We start from the raw sequence: 5,000 nt of genomic DNA on the forward strand, positions 1-5,000 counted from the left end.
GAGAGATTCAACAACTAAAAGAAAGATCGATTCTTTGTTGGGATCCTTCCTTTCTTCAAACGGAACGAACAGAGATAGAATCAGAGCGATTCCTTAAAATCCTTTCTGGATATTCCTCAATGTGCCGACTATTCATGGAACGTGAGAAGCAGATGAATAATCATCTGCTTCCGGAAGAAATCGAAGAATTTTTTGGGAATCCTGCAAGAGCCACTCGTTCTTTTTTCTCTGACAGATGGTCAGAACTTCATCTGGGTTCGAATCCTACTGATAGGTCTACTAGAGATCAGAAATTGTTGAAAAAAGAACAAAAGAAACATCTTGCTTTTTCCAGGCGATCGGAAAAGAAAGAAATAGTGAATTTATTCAAGATAATTATGTACTTACAAAATACCGTCTCAATTCATCCTATTTCATCCTATCGAGGATGTGATATGGTTCCAAAGGGTGAACTGGACAGTTCCAATAAGATTTCATTCTTGAACAAAAATCCATTTTGGGGTTTATTTCATCTATTCCATGACCGGAACAGGGGGAGATACACGTTACACCACGATTTTGAATCAGAAGATATATTTCAAGAAATGGCAGATCTATTCACTCTATCAATAACCGAGCCGGATCTGGTGTATCATAAGGAATTTGATTTTTCTATGGATTCCTCCGGATTGGATCAAAAACATTTCTTGAATGAGTTATTGAACTCCAGGGATGAATCGAAAAAGCACTCTTTATTGGTTCTACCTCCTCTTTTTTATGAAGAGAATGAATCTTTTTATCGAAGGATCATAAAAAAATGGGTCCAGACCTCTTGCGGAAATAATGTGGAAGATCCAAAACCTAAAATAGTTGTATTTGCTAGCAACAACATAATGGAGGCAGTCAATCAATATAGATTGATCCGAAATCTGATTCAAATCCAATATAGCACCCATGGTTACATAAGAAATGTATTGAATCGATTCAATTGCAACTTCGAATATGGAATTCAAAGGTATCAAATAGGAAATGATACTCTGAATCATCGAACTAGAATGAAATACACGATCAACCAACATTTATCAAATTTGAAAAAGAGTCAGAAGAAGTGGTTCGATCCTCTTATTTTGATTTCTCGAACGGAGAGATCTATGAATTGGGATCCTAATGTATATAGATACAAATGGTCCAATGGGAGCAAGAATTTCCAGGAACATTTGGACTATTTCATTTCTGAGCAGAATAGCCGTTTTCAAGTAGTGTTCGATCGATTACATATTAATCAATATTCGATTGATTGGTCTGAGGTTATCGACAAAAAAGATTTGTCTAAGTCACTTTGTTTATTTTTGTCCAAGTTACTTCTTTTTTTGCCCAAGTTTCTTCTCTTTTTGTCTAACTCACTTCCTTCTTTTTTATTTGTGAGTTTTGGGGGTATCCCCATTCATAGGTCCGAGATCCACATCTATGAATTGAAAGGTCCGAATGATCCACTCTGTAATCAGTTATTAGAATCAATAGGTCTTCAAATCTTTCATTTGAAAAAAAGGAAACCCTTATTATTGGATGACCAAGATACTTCCCAAAAATCGAAATTCTTGATCAATGGAGGAACAATATCACCATTTTTGTTCAATAAGATACCAAAGTGGATGATTGACTCATTCCATACTAGAAAGAATCGCAGGAAATCTTTTGATAACACAGATTCCTATTTCTCAATGATATCCCACGATCCAGACAATTGGCTGAATCCCGTGAAACCATTTCATAGAAGTTCATTGATATACTATTTTTATAAAGCAAATCGACTTCGATTCTTGAATAATCAATATCACTTCTGCTTCTATTGTAACAAAAGATTCCCTTTTTATGTGGAAAAGGCCCGTATCAATAATTATGATTTTACGTATGGACAATTCCTCAAAATCTTGTTCATTCGCAACAAAATCTTTTCTTTTTGCGATGGTCAAAAAAAACATGCTTTTTTGAAGAGAGATACTATTTCACCAATCGAGTTACAGGTATCTAACATATTGATACCTAACGATTTTCCGCAAAGTGGCGACGAAGGGTATAACTTCTACAAATCTTTCCATTTTCCAATTCGATACGATCCATTCGTTCGTGGAGCTATTTACTCGATCGCAGACATTTCTGGAACACCTCTAACAGAGGGACAAATAGTCCATTTTGAAAAAACTTATTGTCAACCTCTTTCAGATATGAATATACCTGATTCAGAAGGGAAGAACTTGTATCAGTATCTCAATTTCAATTCAAACATGGGTTGGATTCACACTCCATGTTCTGAGAAATATTTACCATCCGAAAAAAGGAAAAAACGGAGTTCTTGTCTACAAAAATGCCTTGAGAAAGGTCAGATGTATAGAACCTTTCAACAAGATAGTGTTTTTTCAACTCTCTCAAAATGGAATCTATTCCAAACATATATACCATGGTTCCTTACCTCGACGGGGTACAAATATCTAAATTTCATATTTTTAGATACTTTTTCAGACCTATTGCCGATACTAAGTAGCAGCCAAAAATTTGTATCCATTTTTCATGATATTATGCATGGGTCAGATATATTATGGCGAATTCGTCAGATTCCATTGTGTCTTCCACAATGGAATCTGATAAGTGAGATTCCGGGTAATTGTTTCCATAATCTTCTTCTGTCCGAAGAAATGACTCATCGAAATAATGAGTTACTATTGATATCGACACATCTGAGATCGCTAAATGTTCAGGAGTTCTTCTATTCAATCCTTTTCCTTCTCCTTGTTGCTGGATATCTCGTTCGTACACATCTTCTCTTTGTTTCTCGAGTCTATAGTGAGTTACAGACAGAGTTCGAAAAGGTAAAATCTTTGATGATTCCATCATACATGATTGAGTTGCGAAAACTTCTGGATAGGTATCCTACATCTGAACTGAATTCTTTCTGGTTAAAGAATATCTTTCTAGTTGCTCTGGAACAATTAGGAGATTCTCTAGAAGAAATACGGAGTTTTGCTTTTGGTAGCAACATGCTATGGGGTGGTGGTCCCGCTTATGGGGTCAAATCCATACGTTCTAAGAATAAATATTGGAATCTCATCGATCTCATAAGTATTATACCAAATCCCATCAATCGAATCGCTTTTTCGAGAAATACGAGACATCTAAGTCATCCAAGTAAAGCAATCTATTCCTTGATAAGAAAAATAAAAAACGTGAATGGTGATTGGATTGATGATCAAATAGAATCCTGGGTCTCGAACACTGATTCGATTGATGATAAAGAAAAAGAATTCTTGGTTCAGTTTTCTACCTTAACAACAGAAAAAAGGATTGATCAAATTCTATTGAGTCTTACTCATAGTGATCTTTTATCAAAGAATAACTCTGGTTATCAAATAAGTGAACAACCGGGAGCAATTTACTTACGATACTTAGTTGACATTCAAAAAAAGTATCTAATGATTTATGAATTCAATACATCCTGTTTAGTAGAAAGACGTATATTCCTTGCTAATTATCAGACAATTACTTATTCACACACCTTGTGGGGGGCTAATAGTTTGCATTTCCCATCTCATGGAAAACCCTTTTCGCTCCGCTTAGCCCTACCTCCCCCTAGTAGGGGTATTTTAGTGATAGGTTCTATAGGAACTGGACGATCCTATTTGGTCAAATACCTAGCGACAAACTCCTATGTTCCTTTCATTACAGTATTTCTGAACAAGTTCCTGGATAACAAGCCTAAGGGTTTTCTTATTGATAATAGTGACTATATTGATGATAGTGACGATATTGATGATAGTGACGATATTGATGATAGTGACGATAGTGACGATATCGACCGTGACCTTGATATGGAGCTGGAGCTTCTAACTATGATGAATACGCTAACTATGGATATGATGCCAGAAATAGACCGATTTTATATCACCTTTCACTTCGAATTAGCAAAAGCAATGTCTCCTTGCATAATATGGATTCCTAACATTCATGATCTGGATGTGACTGAGTCGAATTACTTATCCCTCGGTCTTTTAGTGAACTATCTCTCCAGGGATTGTGAAAGATGTTCCACTAGAAATATTCTTGTTATTGCTTCGACTCATATTCCCCAAAAAGTAGATCCAGCTCTAATAGCTCCGAATAAATTCAATACATGCATTAAGATACGAAGGCTTCTTATTCCACAACAACGAAAACACTTTTTCACTCTTTCATATACTAGGGGATTTCACTTGGAAAAGAAAATGTCCCATACTAATGGATTCGGGTCCACGACGATGGGTTCAAATGTACGAGATCTTGTAGCACTTAACAATGAGGCCCTATCGATTAGTATTATACAAAAAAAATCCATCATAGACACTAATATAATTAGTTCTGTTCTTCATAGACAAACTTGGGATTTCCGATCTCAGGTAAGATCGGTTCAGGATCATGGGATCCTTTTCTATCAGATAGGAAGGGCTGTTTCACAAAATGTACTTCTAAGTAATTGCTCCATAGATCCTATATCTATCTATATGAAGAAGAAATCATGTGACGGGGGGGATTCTTATTTGTACAAATGGTACTTCGAACTTGGAACGAGTATGAAGAAATTAACGATACTTCTTTACCTTTTGAGTTGTTCTGCCGGATCGGTCGCTCAAGACCTTTGGTCTCTACCCGGACCTGATGAAAAAAATGGGATCACATCTTATGGACTCGTTGAGAAGAATTATGATCTAGTTCATGGCCTATTAGAAGTAGAAGGCGCTCTGGTGGGATCCTCACGTACAGAAAAAGATTGCAGTCAATTTGATAAGGATCGAGTGACATTGCTTCTTCGGTCCGAACCAAGGAATCCCTTAAATAGGATTCAAAATGGATCTTATTCTATCGTTGATCAGAGATTTCTCTATGAAAAATATGAATCGGAGTTTGAAGAAGGGGGAGGAGTCCTCGACCCGCAACAGATAGAGGAGGATTTTTTCAATCACATCGTTTGGGCTCCTAGAATATGGCGCCCT

Source organism: Vigna unguiculata, unplaced genomic scaffold, assembly GCF_004118075.2.
Source record: "Vigna unguiculata cultivar IT97K-499-35 unplaced genomic scaffold, ASM411807v1 contig_3, whole genome shotgun sequence".
Taxonomy (NCBI): Eukaryota; Viridiplantae; Streptophyta; class Magnoliopsida; order Fabales; family Fabaceae; genus Vigna; species Vigna unguiculata.